The following is a 15934-nucleotide window of genomic DNA, read 5'->3' as shown; positions in this document are numbered from 1 at the left end:
AATACTGTTTTCATATGGATTATAATTAATTTTTAAAATGTGAATTAGTCATTATTTTACTTAATTTATACAAAATTTAATGATTGCTGTATGCAAGGCATTTATACTTAGTGTTTTGCGTGCATTATTTTTCATTTAGTCCCCACAACAAACCTGTGGGTTACATGCTGAGGGCATAGAAAATTTAAGTGCACATTCAAGTTCATACAACTAATATTATATAGAGTCAAGGTTAGAGTCAAGGCCCAGGCAGTGTGGCCTTAATTTTTCTTACTACCTTTATATAAAAAGGACATATAAAAAGAGTAATACCATAGAGAGGCAGATGCACTGTTTTTAACTAAAAATGATGAAGATGTTCCTAACACTAAAGATTGTTTACATTGGGAGACTGTGCGTGTGTCACATTTCTATGGGAGCTGTTTGTGTGTGTGTGTGTGTTCTTGGCCAAACAGTTGTTCTCAGGAGATTAGATTTGGTGGGAGGGACTTTCTTTGCATGTACCAGAGGATAGACTGTAAAAAGGAAATGCACTGTGGCTGGCACAGCATTATATGTGCTGGGTTTTGCTGTTGCACATGTAGTAGTGAGGAAGACTCAGCTGGGAGAGATGTACTGTCACATGTTGAAACTGCCTTTCCATCTGGGATTCTGGCATGTGCCCTTGAAACGATGAGATTTTTCTGAGCAACAGGATTTCAACTGTCAATCATTCTATAAAGAGGTCAATACCGAAGTAGGACTTCTCTTCCCGCAACCTGTATATCTATAGGGCTTAGACTCCTTCTTAGCAATGTGGAGATGCTAGGACTATTTATGGATGTGTGGCTTTTCAAATTGTTCACATTAACTTGGCTCAAAAGATAAAGAAAGAGCAAGAAATTTTGTGATCCTGAAATCCAGCTTAGCTCCCAAGAGTGATTGTTTCTAGGAATCAGTTCTTTGATTTGCATGTCTATATCATATTTTCAGACATGCTATTGACTACTAGAGAAAGCAGTTTCCCATCTCTGAGTTTGGTGTGGACATGTTAGCAGTAGCCATCTAATAAAAAGCATCTGTAGGATAGAACTGTGGACACAAAAGGACACTGGTGATGGAGGAGGTGCAAAACAAAGTGGCTACATAATCCATTAGCTTGAAAAATCTGACACATTTAAGGAACATTTGGAGGCAACTGATTCTGGGTTATTATGCTACTGGTAGACTTGACATAAGGCTTATATTTTTAATAAAACAAAGTACAAATGTCTTAGTACTTACAGTTTTTAAAGACCCATGATATGTGTATTAAACACAAATAATAAATCTGAGATTCAGAAAAGCTAAATGACAGTCCAAAAGCACACAAACAGTATGAGTTAGTGATGAAACTGTTCAGAAGGCTGGCAGTATGCTTACCCATAGCCATATGTTGTTAGCAGAATGACTCAAAGTTTGGATCTCTGCTGTGATATGAACTTGTGAATTAATAAATGTAGCATTAGACTACAGTCAATAAGGATAACAAATGTCTGTCAGTTCTAAGTTTGAGCTTCACTTAACTGCCCAGCAGGACAGAAGGGAAATTTAGCCACTGACTGTTTACATCAATATTTAAGAATGATAAAGCACTTTATTTTTATTCTGCTTTTAAAAATCTCTAGAAGTCAATTTTAGTTTCCATTTTGCACAATGCATCATTCCAGGACCAATTTTGAGTGTTTTAGAAAAGCATTTTAGACTAAATACAAACTCTAGTGAGCTTTAGAAGTACTTGTTGAAATTCACTAGATTTTAGCAATAGCATATTGTGTATGATTTCAGTCACAGCACTTGTATTATTGTGCATCATTAATTGCAGTAATTTTCCCTGTCAACACTGCTCTTTTCATTGTTCTATGGGCCTTCAAGTAGAATGGGAGAGCTCCAGATGTGACTGAGGGAAAATGTCACAAAGGCTGAATTCTCTTTGGGGTTCGGACCACTCTATGGGCCAGACTGCAGTCAATGATGTGTAAAGGACAAATCAAAATGTATGGGTTAAAACAGATATGGTTTTCAACCTCCTGTTTCCACACTGAGCATGTCACTTCGGCAGCATGAAACTCAGCTATTTCATCTGATAACTTAGGATAGTTCTTAATTTAAATATAGGGCTTTTATCAATGAATATTGCTGCAAAGCACATCACCCCATAAGCTAATGGCTGAAAACATTATTTAATGAGCTCTTTTTTTTTTTTTTTTTTTGGCTGCGTTGGGTCTTTGTTGCTGCACGCGGGCTTTCTCTAGTTGCGGCGAGCGGGGGCTACCCTTTGTTGCGGTGCACGGGCTTCTCGTTGCGGTGGATTCTACTGTTGCGAAGCACGGGCTCTAGGTGTGTGGGCTTCAGTAGTTGCGGCACGTGGACTCAGTAGTTGTGGCTCACGGGCTCTAGAGTACAGGCCCAGTAGTTGTGGCTCACGGGGCTTAGTTGCTCTGCGGCACGTGGGATATTCCTGGACCAGGGCTCGAACCTGTGTCCCCTGCATTGGCAGGCAGATTCTTAACCACTGTGCCACCAGGGAAGTCCTTAATTAGCTCTTAATTAGGTGGTTCCTCTGGTGTGAGTTGGCTCTTCTGGGCTTGAGTGATCTAGAATGATCTCACACGTCTGCCCTCAACTGGGCTGTCGGTGAAGGTGGAGCCTCTTTTCTATGTCCTTTCACCTTCCAGGAGGTTAACTTAGGTTTATATACGTATGAAGGAAAAGTCCCCAGAAGCAAGACAAGGTCAGCCCTAATGTGCAAGTATTTTTAACAATATGCTTTAGTCAGGGGTGCTAATATCCTGTTGGCCAATTAAGACACATGGCCAAATCCAAATAAGATGAGAAATAAACTCCCCTTCTTCACAGGGACAGCTTCAAAGAGATTGTGGCCATTTTTTGCAGCTGTCAACAAAGCTGTTTTGAATATTAGTGGAAATGAATGCAAAGTGTTTATCATGTAAGACTAACTATATGTTATTATTGTTAATGTGGTTTACCAATCACACATGTCATCACACCTATGATTTAACAATATTTATTAGGAAAGTACAGTAAGTTAGGCTCTTCCAATTATAATCACAATGAATAATAGCTTTGAGCATAAATAGTTGCATACTTGCTCAAGTATTGCTGAAGAAAAGCCACTGATAAGTGTGAGCAGTTATTTTTAAATGAGGAATTTGGAGCAGAGAATGTCTTTCCTTGATTTCTGTGATTTTTTCCAACATTTTACTTTTCCTTCTGAAGACATATCTATTTAACTTTGAGATCACAATTACCAGGTATTTAGGGAACTTCCTAAACAATGATTAAAGGATACACTTACAGGATATTGAAAGTTTTAGTGGTTTAAAATCGTAATCTTTATCATGACATTTATTTCTCTGAATCAGTGGCGTTTATTTTGCATTAAAACCTCCTCAAAACTACAAGTTACAAACTAAAGTGATTTGACTATTCATCCCCAAATGAGAAAATGTCCTTGAGTTGAATGATACACCCTCTCTCTGTATAATCTCACCCAGTTTTATACCTGTAAATAATAGCAATTGGCCGTTGACCTCCAAATTTCAACTTTAGCGTAGGTGTCTCTCCGGAGCTCCAGATTTGCCTAAGCACACTGTACTATTTTTGAGTTGTGCTATAAACCAATTAGAATGTAAACAGATAAATGATTCCGAGTATGCCTCACTCATCTTTATTTCCACTGCGGTACAACACTATAAAGGATTCAGTAAATACACCATACTATATAAAATGCTAAGCAAAAGTATTTGAAATGAAAATCACCCGAGGAAACTTCCCTCTAAATCCCTTCACTTCAATGGTTTAAGTGACTTCTCCCTAAGTTTTAATATCATTTAGATACCATCTAAAGTGACATTTCCTAAACTTGGCTTAGAATCCTGTCATATCATATCGGCTCTTGCAACTCCCAGAATTTAATCTCTGATTTTGCCAGGGATTGCTCCACACCTGGGTTCTCCTGCTGCAGCCGGAGAACCAGATGCAAGAAGACATCCTGGTGGGTCTCATGCTAGTTGGATAGAGAATCGATATTCTTTTCTGTGATGTTTTATTGTATACAGAAGTGTTGGTTCTTCCCTTTTGGGAGCAAATTGCTATATTCTTGTATTTTGGGTTGATGTTTAAATAATGATAATGTTGCCGGATGCTTTCATCCACTCTCTCCGTTTATATTTTAATGAGTGAATATTAACCACCTTACAAGGTGGTTGTGGGCATTATAGATTAATAAGATTCTGTATCTAACATTCTTCCTAAATTGATACAGTATGTATAAAGGTTACCTCAGGTTCCATTCAGTAAATTCCTCTGAAATAACTTCACTGTACTAGTCAATTTTTGTCTGCTGAAGAATCCTCAAAATAAATAAATAAACTAAAATACTATATCCTTTCCTTTGAAGGGACTGTGGTCTAATGATTCATTAAATAGTATTAAATATCTCTTGCATGCATTCGACACTTTAGATTTTTTACAGTGCTTTCATATGCATTAGCTCATGAGTCCCCCATAACAAACCAGTGAGGTAGACCGAACAGTATCTACCCCATTAAAAAAAAGAAAAGGTAATTGCTCATGAAGGAGATAAAATATCCAACTTAAATTTATACAATATTAGAATATTGGATTTCTGTGAAATAGACCAGTGCTTTCTCCACCAGAGAAGACACACTTTAGAAAAAGGAAAATTGATTTTCACTTGAAAAAAAAATAATGTATGGATAACCATGTATAACCTAAACAAGATTGCAGTGTTGAAAAATTAAAAAAAAAGCAATAACAAAAATCAATCTCCTTTTTACATCAGTTCCATCTTCCATATCTATTCTGATCATTCTTATATTTATGCTTAACCCCAAATAAGTATTTATTTTTATGTATCTTGTCAAAGACATTAAGAAACTATACCTGACAAGGAGGTAGGATTTACATTGAACAGATATGTATTAAAATGCTAGTTCATTCACTTAATAGATATGTGATCTTGAATACATTGCATATCTTTTCTGTACATTGATGTGTATCTTTGGAAATGAGAGCGATCATATCTAACTTGGAGAAATTTTATGATTTATGCAAAGCACCTACAAATAATAGTCACTTGTACAATTCATATTTCTCCTAATCCCTTCATTTCTCCCCCACCTGTCTCTATTTCACCTACACTTTAAATATATCATAGATTTGTTTTGTATTCAATGTTTTGAGGTCCAAAGAGGAAACATATATTATGTAAGGAAGTGGGACTTGAGGATCAGCAGAGACACCCTTTTTTGTTTAAGCAACTTGCATGATAATGCAGGAAATTTAATTAAATGCACAGCAATGCTAATCATTTAATATGAAATCTCAACCCTAGTGACTTTTTGATGGTCAAAAATAAACATAATGATTAGAAATGTAACCGCCATATAGGCTGTCTCACAAACTTGATAGATAGACACAAAGCACCTAGATCCAAGAGTTATATTTACATGAACTAAAAATGGTAGATAGATTTACTTGGATTTTCCTTTACCTCTGAACATATGCAAAGTATCTTGAGACAACTTAGTAAACTCCTAGGCTCCATTTACATATTCTGGAGTTACATGTCTAATTTTAGAGTACATTATCCCTACAAGAGTTTACCAGTGTTAATTTAGTGAAAATGGGTAATAACCCTAGGGGATAAGATACCCATCCTCCAATAAACCCATCTTAAGGTAGAATGGAGACTACTGATTCTCACTGAAGGAAACATTTAATTGGTTTTATATTTAATACTCATAACCAATTTTATTTTTTAAATTATCTCTCTGAACATTATTTTATTACTTATTTCCATGACATTTTGTTTTCAACTTTCTTTTCAAGAAGATTTTATTACCAGAATTATTACATGCTTAAATATCCCTCTGTTAATATTTGAAAGATATCTTCCTCAGAAAAAAGTTGGAGGAATACACTTGTTATCCAAATCAGAACTTTTATTGTACTATTTCTATACTGTTTTCTATAGTGACTGTACCAACTTACATTCCCATCAACAGCGCACAAAGGATTCCCTTTTCTCCACATTCTCATTAGCACTTGTTATCTCTCGTCTATGAACAGTTATACACTAACAAATTGGATAATGTAGAAGAAATGGATAAATTTCTGAAAACATAAAACTTACCAACTGAATTATGAAGATATAGAAAATCTGAACAGACCAGTGAGTAAGGAGATTGAATCAGTAAGTAGATTTCTCACAACAAAGAAAAGGCCAGGAGTACACGATTTTACTGGTTAATTCTACTAAATATTTAAAGCAGAATCCATGTTAATCCCTTTCAAACTCTTTCAAACAATTGAAGAGAAGGGAACCCTCCCAAACTTGTCTTATGAAACCAGCATTACCCTGATAACAAAGCCAGATAAGGGCACTACAAGAAAAGAAAACTGCAGACCAATATCTCTGATGAATATAGATGCAAAAATTCTCAAAAAATACTAGTGAACTTGACTCAACAGCATATTAACAATCATACACTATGATCAAGTGGAATTCATTCCTGGGATGCAAAGAACATTTGACATACCTAAATCAATGAACGTGATACACCACATGAATAGAATGAAAGATAAAATTCATATGATCATTTCAATAGGTGCAGAAAAAGCATTTGACAAACTGCAACATCTTTTCATGATAAAAACTTTAAAGAAATTGAGTATAAAAGAAACATACCTCAACATAATAGGGCCATATATGACAAGCCTCATGCTAACATTGTACTCAATGGTGGAAGACTGAAAGCTTTTCCCCTGAGATCAGGAACAAGAAAAGAGTGCCCACTTTCATCACTGTTATTCAACATAGTACTGGAAGTCCTAAGCAGGCATAAAAAAAGAAATGAAAGGCATCCAAATTGGAAAAAAAGAAGTAAAAAAAGTCTTTGTTTTCAGATGGTATGATAATATATATAGAAAATCCTAAAGACTTCACCAAACAAACTGAAAACTAATCAATGAATTCTGTAAAGTTGCAGAATACAAAATCAACATACAGATATCGTTGCATTTTTATACACTAACAACAAAATATCTAAGAGAAAATAAAGAAAACAATCCCATTCACAAATACCTTCAAAAACATAAAAAGTACTTAGGCATAAATTTAAACATGGAGGTGAAAGATTTGGAGGCTGAAAACTATGACTTTGTTGAAAGAAATTGAAGAAGACACGAATACATTGAATAATTATAGTGTTCAGAGATCAGAGGAATTAATATCGTTAAAATGTCCATACTACCTAAAGCCACCTATAGGTTTAATGTCATCCCTATCAGAATTCCAATGACATTTCTCACAGAATTTTTAAAAATAAATCTTAAAATTTGTATGAAACCACAGAAGACCCTGAATAGTCAAAGCAATCCTGAGACAGAAGAGCAAAGCTGCAGGCATCACACTTCCTGATTTCAAACTATACTGCAAAGATTTAATAATCAAATAGTATGATTATGGCATAAAAATAGACACACTGACCAATGGAACAGAATCGAGAGCCTAGAAAGAAACCTTCACATACACAGCCAACCAAAATATGACAAGGGAGTCAAGAATAATCAATGAGGAAACCATAATTTTGCCAATAAGTGGTTTGGGAAAAAGGGATAACTATATGCAGAAGAATGGAATTAGACCCCTATCTTACACCACTTACAAAAATTAAATTGATTAAAGGCTTAAACATAAGACCCAAGTTCCTAAAATTCCTAGAAGAAAACACAGAGGAAAAGCTCCTTAACATTGGTCTTGATAATGATTTTTTCTGGATACGGCACCAAAAGCACAAGGAACAAAAGCAAAAATTAGTAAGTGGTACTACATCAAACTGAAATGCTTCTGCACAGCAAAAGAAACAATCAACAAAGTAAAAAGGTAACCAGAGAATGGGAGAAAATATTTGTGAGTTGTGTATCTGAAAAGGAATTAATATCCAAAATATATAAAGAACTCATACAAATCAATATAAAAACACACAATTCAATTAAAAAATGGGCAGAGGATTTGAACAGGCATCTTTCCAAAGAAAATATATAAATGACTAACAGGTACATGAGTAGATGATCAACATCACTAATACTCAGGGAGATGCAAATCAAAGCTACCATTAGATATCCCATCACACCTCTTAGATGGCTATCATCAAGCAGGCAAAAATTAAATAAATAAAACATCTCTGTTTGGATAAGAGCAAATAAAATGCTCATTATTCACAGACAACATAAATATGTGTGTAGAAAAATTCCCAAATTTTATAAATAAATGAAGAATAGTGCTATGACCTGAATGTTTGTATCCCTCCCCCAAATTCAAATGTTGAAATCCTAACTCCAAGGGTGATGGTGTTCATTGGTGGGCTTTTGGGGAGGTGATTAGGTCATGAGGTGGCATCTTCATGAATGGGATTAGTGCCTTATAATAGAGACCCCACATTACTCTCTAGCCTCTCCCACCATGTGAGGACAGAGCAAGAAGCCAAGGCTACGAACCAGGACAAGGGCTGTCACCAAAATGTCACCATGTTGGCACCTTGATTTTGGACTTCTCAGCCTCCAGAACTGTGAACAACAGCTTTCTGTTTTCATATGCTTCTCAGTTTGCGGTATTTTGTTATAGCAGCCCAAACAGACTATAAGAGATACTAAGAAGTTAATTTAGCCAGATGTCTGGATACAAGGTTAATATACAAAAATCTGTTCCATTTCTCTAAAATGATAAAAAAAAATACATAATTTTTAAAGTGGTGTTTTATAACAGTGTTCCAGTTACTAATGCTGTGTAACAAATTATCACTAAATTTACAAACTTAAAACAACTATTTTAGTATGCTCATGGGTTCAGTGGGTAAAGAATTTGGACTAGGCACAGCTACTTTAGGATTGTATACTGGAATAATATGTGGCATTGGACTTACAGGACTGGCAGTGATACTGGCTGGTGACTGGAACCTCAGCTGGGATTTGAGACTGGGCTACCTACTATGACATTTTCATGTGGCCTAGGCTTCCTCCCTCTGTGTTGTTCTCAGTGTAGCTCTAGACTTTAAAAATAAATTTCCCAGTAAACAGGTGGAAGCTGAAACTCTTACTGACATAGTCTAGAAAGTCACTCTGTCTTTTCCACCTCACTCAGTTGATTATGAGTGAGTCACAAGTCCACGCAGATTTAAAGGGAAGAACATAAACCCCACCCATCAATGAAAGGCATGTCAAAGAATTTGGAGATCATAATTACAATAACCATAAATTGCACAACAAGAAACCCTTATAATATATCTAACAAAAGATATGCAAGACATGTACACTGAAAACTACAAAATGTAATTAAGAAACATAAAGAGGGCCTCCCTGGTGGCGCAGTGGTTGAGAGTCCGCCTGCCGATGCAGGGGACACGGGTTCGTGCCCCGGTCCGGGAAGATCCCACACGCCGCAGAGCGGCTGGGCCCGTGAGCCATGGCCGCTGAGCCTGCGCGTCCGGAGCCTGTGCTCTGCAATGGGAGAGGCCGCAACAGTGAGAGGCCCGTGTACCGCAAAAAAAAAAAAAAAAAAAAAAGCATCTACAGATAAGCAAATAGATAAAATACAACACTCTATCTCCAATACTATTATTTATATCATAGGGTAGATATAGGCAGCCATAGATATATACATGTATTATTTTGTAAACACACGCATACATACACAAACACATACATATTTCATTTTCTCATCACAACTTATAAAGATTTCCCTTTATTTCTTAAAAGCAGTATATGTATGGATGGAACTTTGTATTCCAGTACAAGGAAGTCTGCTGATAAATGATGTCTTTAGAAAATCATTTGAATTGTTTCTTTCAAGACAAAGGAAAGGATTTTTTTTTTTTTTTTTTTTTTTTTGCGGTACGCGGGCCTCTCACTGTTGTGGCCTCTCCCGTTGCAGAGCACAGGCTCCGGACGCGCAGGCTCAGCGGCCATGGCTCATGGGCCCAGCCACTCCGCGGCGTGTGGGATCTTCCCAGACCGGGACACAAACCCGTGTGCCCTGCATCGGCAGGCGGACTCTCAACCACTGTGCCACCACGGAAGCCCCAGAAAGGATGTTTTTCGAATTTTGAGGGTAAAGAAAAAGTTTCTTTTAGAGAAGATGTTTATAAGGGGGTATGTTGTAACATAACTGAAAAGTCATGTTAAAAGAATAAATATAAATATCACTAATTTCAGGACAACTCAAATTATTTGAATTGAGAGTAATATTAGGCAGTATAGAAAGTATTACAAATAGAATATTTTATTTTATTTTAACTTTTGGCCATGCCACGCAGCATGTGCGGTCTTAGTTCCCTGACCAGGGATCGAACCCATGCCCCCTGGCAGTGGAAGTGCAGAGTCTTAACCACTGGATTACCAGGGAAGTCCCAAGAATATTTTATTTTTTAAATGCCAAACAAATTGCAAGTATTTGATAAACATTTTAAATAATTAAATGTGGACATTCATTTAAAAAGAAGGGGAATCTAGAGAAGATAGATATTATTAATCAGTCAACCAACACTGAATATCTAACACAGGATGGCTCTTTATTATGGACTAGAGATAAAAATATGCATAACTTCCTCCTTGTAGTACAATAGCATAAGAAATAATTTTCTTCCTTTACTCAAAAGACATTTATTGAGTATCCCCTACCTTATACAACACACCCTTTAAAAGCAGCTGGAGATACCTTCTCAAATAAGGCAGACAAATACTTTGTCCTCATACAAATTACATTCTAATGAGAAAGATAGACATAAAAAACTAAACAAACAAACAACATAATTACAAATTGTGATAGAACCCATGAAGGAAAAAACAGGGTGATAGACTATATAGTAATTCTCTGGGGCAACATCAGATACAAGTCAAGAATAGTCTTTCTGCAGAAGTAATATTTCAGCTGAGAATTGCAGGTGAGACTGAGTCAGCCAAAGAAAGCGAATTGCAGTGAAAGAAGATAAACACAAAAGCTCAAAGCCTCATCAGCAGAAATAGGATGGAAAGGACAAGGGAGTAAATGGAAGACAGGAAGGTGAGATCTGACTGAATGTTCTTTTCCAGGATAGCTACACTTCACACAAATATCACCTCCTAAAAAAGAAATTTCCTGCTCCTCTATCAGATTAGCACCTCTTCTGTCACTCCCTGCTATGGACTCTCTGCTACGGACTGAATTGTGTCCCCCCACCCTGAATCCATAGGCTGAAGCCCTAATCTCCAATGTGATAGTATTTAGAGGTGGGGCCTTTGGGAGGTAATTAGGTTTAGATGAGGTCATAAGGGTGGAGCCCCCATTATGGGATTAGTGTCCTTATAAAAGGATGAAGAGACCAGAGCTTTCTCTCTTTGACATGTGAGGATATAGCAGGAAGATGGTCATACTACAAACCAGAAAGAGAGCTCCTGTGAGAACTCAACAATGCTGGCATCCTAATCTAAGACCTCCATCTTCCAGAACTGTAAGAAATAAATATTTGTTGTTTAAGCACCCCAGTCTATGGTAGCTTGTTATAGCTGCCTGAGCTAAGACACTCTCTTTCTCCCTACTTTGCTCTTTTATTTTCTTCCTAGTACTCACAGACTCATAGCATTAACAGTCTTTGCTTTGCATGGTTCTGATATGCATGAATTCTAATTACTGTCATTTAGTTAGATAACACCAGACGCCCCCCAACTACATCATTCACATTACAATTACTAAAGTATAGTCACTGGAAATAATTATATAAAGTACTGACCTCACTGCTGTCTCTTCAGTGCATGAATTGTTATGTAAATAATGCAATATGTGGTAGATTTTTGTGATGCTGGGCAGTGGCTGCGAGATGCAGCTCCCAGTCAGCCACAGATCACAAGGGTCAACAATCGATGCACTTAAACCATTCTGTACCCATACAACCAACCTGTTTTTCACATTCAGTACAGAAGTCGATAAATTACATGAGATATTCAAGAATTGTTTTTATAAAATAGGCTTTGTGTTCATTGATTTTGCCCAACAGTGGGCTAATGTAAGTGTTCAGAGCTCATTTTAGGTAGGCTAGGCTAAGCTAGGATATTTGGTGGGTTAGGTGTATTAAATGCATTTTCGACATATGATGTTCTCAACTTACAATGGCCTTATTTGGACGTAACCCCATCGTAAGTCAAGGAAGATCTGTACTTCATGATACAGAAAACACAAAGAATAAAGTGTTGGAAGCTGATACAAACTTGGAAAAGGGTATGACAATGTGCCAAGTCAGAGAAAACATGCTTACTCTGTTTCATAAATGATGCAACTTGAAGTCAAGAATATAGTTCAGACTACCTTTGATAAGGTTTTTACAAGTCAAAAAAACCCCACTTTAGCTCTCAATGTTTCTAATATTTTAAATTATAATACACTAGATAAATGTTTTTTTTAATTTTTAAAAATTTCCTTATATATTTAAAACTGAGAGTAAGACAGTTTGTATTGTTTTGACAAAATATTTAAAGGTCATGGAACAATCATATTTTTCCTTTGATTATGAAGGTCTTAGTTTGCATGTTTCCTTTTGTTTTTGTTTTGATTTTTTGCTTTGACACTACCATGAACAGCAAAGATTGTCTATGTACTTGTTTTTTTCTTGCTGCTGTCCCTCTCCTTCTCTAATGTAAGCTCCATAAAGAAAGGGATTGTCATCTGTTTGGTTTACAAATGAATTCTAAGAACCTTATAGTAGTCCTGGCAAAATATTTGTGGGGGAAGGAGGGAGCAGAAATCAATGAATACATGAGGGAAAAAAAAAAAAGGCGGACATGTGGTAATACAAAATTAGCCTTGCAAAATTTGGATATTATTTTAATGAATAGGAAGTCAATGAAGGGATTTAAGCAGGATATTCACATAATCTGATTTATGTTTAAAGAGATAACTTTGGATTCTTTTTAGGTAATTAAGGTAATGTGGCCAAAAATGGAGAAAAGGAGAACAGTTAAAAGGTTGCTGCAGTGGTGCATGAGAGATGATAGTGACTTGATTTAGCATGGTAATAGTGCAGCAAGGAAAAAGTGAATGAATATGAGATTTTTGTTGCAAAGTTCAGGAGTCTTGCCTACAGATAGGATGGAAAAAGTAAATGAAAAGAGGAATCAAGTATAACTCCTAGATTTCTGATTGACATAGCTAAATAGATACTGACCCATTTACCAAGATGGCAGATTCTGGGGGAAAACAAGATTAAGTGTTGGTGGAGTAGATAAACATGTCAATTTTATTTATGTGAAGTTTAAAATAGCTTTAAGATATTCGAGTGGAGACATCAGATAAGCACTTAGCTCTGTCCTGGAGCTCAGGGTAAAAATCAGATTTGTGGCATAAATTCAAGTGCATATAACATGGTACTGAAAATTATAGGAATCAATGTTATCTCAGAAGAGAAGGCTCATGCTGAGCTCTGTGGCTATTCAGTAACTGCAAGGTGGGTGGAAGAGTAACAAGAAATAAAACGGTCACTAAGTTAAAAATCAGTATCAGAAAAACCAATAGACATATTTTTGAAGACAGACATGGTCAACTTATTTAAATTTTGTTGTATCAAATTCAGTAGTATGAAGACAGAGACTTTCCTATTGGACTGTTTTAGTATGGAGTTTTAGTTGATCTTGACAGAAACAATTTTAGGGGAGTGGTATGGATAAAGTCAGATGTAATTTAAATTTAATGCAATTCATGATTGACTTGTTTTTAAGTCTGCCATCTTGATATTTGTTTTGTTTATACCATGTGTACTTCGTTCCTGTACTCTTTGATGTTTTGTGTTAATTATTTTTACTTTAGGATAGTATTAGATTTACAGAAAAACTGTGAAGATTTTACAAAGTTCCAGTATCCCTCACATGCATTTTCCCCTATTATCAAACATTTTGCATTAGTATATTTGTCTCGATTAAGAAGCCAATGTTGACACATTATTAGTAACTAAAATCCATACTTTATTCTGATTTCCTTAGTCTTTGCCTAATGTCCTTTTTTCTTCTCTTATAGGATTCCATCCAAAATACCACATTATATTTAGTCATCACCTCCTTAGGCTCTTCTTGTTGGTAACAGTTGCCCAGATTTCCTTGTTTTCGATAACCTTGACAGTTTTTGTAGTATTTTGACACTACAGAATACTCCAGGGCCATCTTTTTTAATGTCCTGTCCTAGTCATAGATCAGTTATTTCTTCAGGGAACCCTGATTCTTTTTATTGGAGAATAGCCTTAGAAAGTAAGATTACGGTGGTTTTACAGCAAGCCTTGAAATAGAGTAGTGTGAATCCCCCAACGTTATTTTTCTTCTTCAATACTGTGTTGGATATTTTAAGTCTTTTGCCCTTCTATGTAAACGTTAGATTCAGTTTGTTGATAACCACATAATAAGTTGGATTTTAGTTGGGATTGTATTCAATAAATGATCAAGTTGGGGAAAAAAATGAAGTCTGAACAATACTAAGCCTTGTAATCTATGAATGTGAAGTACCTATCCATTTACTTAGATTGTCTTTGATTTCCTCCATATGAGTTATTTTTTTCACAGCTAGAGTCTATACATAGTATTTCTTTATTTTTGGTTCTACTATAAATGATATTTTAAAAATTATTTCAAAAACCAATTTTTCATTGCCTTATTCCCGATCTCAGGGGAAAAACTATCTACCAACTGAAAATGTTTTTTGGATTATATATTTCCTTATTCACATTCATTCAATAATATTCTACCGCTATAGCTGGCTAGTATCCACCATCAAAGACTTACATTTATTGATATGGAAAGTAGGTTATGGTAAATGTTCAATTAAAACTACATTTTAGGGGCTTCCCTGGTGGCTCAGTGGTTGAGAGTCCACCTGCCGATGCAGGGGACGCGGGTTCGTGCCCCGGTCTGGGAAGATCCCACGTGCCGCGGAGTGGCTGGGCCCGTTAGCCATGGCCGCTGAGCCTGCGCATCCAGGGCCTGTGCTCTGCAACGGGAGAGGCCACAACAGTGAGAGGCCCGTGTACCGCAAAAACAAAAAACAAAAAACTACATTTTAATAAGATTTCATTTAATAAAAATTATACACATATACATTTGAAAGAGAATGAAATAATATATTCCAACATATTAATAAATGATCTTTTATAGTGGGAAATGGGTGGTTTCTTCCTTTGAGCTTAATTATAACTTCCAATTATTCTTTATCGAACAAGCGTTACTATACAGTACAAAACAAACCAATGAGAAAATTCTCATAAATTGGAATCAGCACTTACATAAATTAAAACTACGTGTGTCACAACCCTGAGAATTTTCAGTGTCAGTCATCCTAAATCTGACAATCTATTCTAGAAATCCATCAGCAAACCATAAAATACAGGTGAGGGGAAGTCCTGATATGATGATAAAAGCTTCAGCCTCGACGGCAGAGAATTTAGTTTGGTTCCTTGTAGCAGCAATCGAAGCTCTCTGAAAAACCTCAGTGAATCCTAGTGATTTGGAATCCATAGGTAAGCTGGGATTCTTATAGGGTGAATTATTCACACAAAGGTACTGTCAGATGTGTGATGAAATAATTTAGGCATGAAGTAGCTCTCAGAAACAGCCAATGTACTGGATATTGATGCTCTGAAATGCACAGGAAAAGCAAGCCAACTTTATGTACTACTCCTACCAAATAAATACCAACTTAGCATATTGCCTAAAAAAGGCACTTTTTCTCCACCTTGTTTGTGTTTGCAAATAAAATTAATTACTGTCAGTCAAATAGACACGCACATACACAAGCACATATACACATCCTTTAAAACCTAATACTTGCCACTTGTTCTGTAAATATTTGTTTGAATTTCAA

Source organism: Delphinus delphis, chromosome 12 (assembly GCF_949987515.2).
Source record: "Delphinus delphis chromosome 12, mDelDel1.2, whole genome shotgun sequence".
Lineage (NCBI taxonomy): Eukaryota > Metazoa > Chordata > Mammalia > Artiodactyla > Delphinidae > Delphinus > Delphinus delphis.
This window is presented reverse-complemented; position numbering follows the sequence as displayed.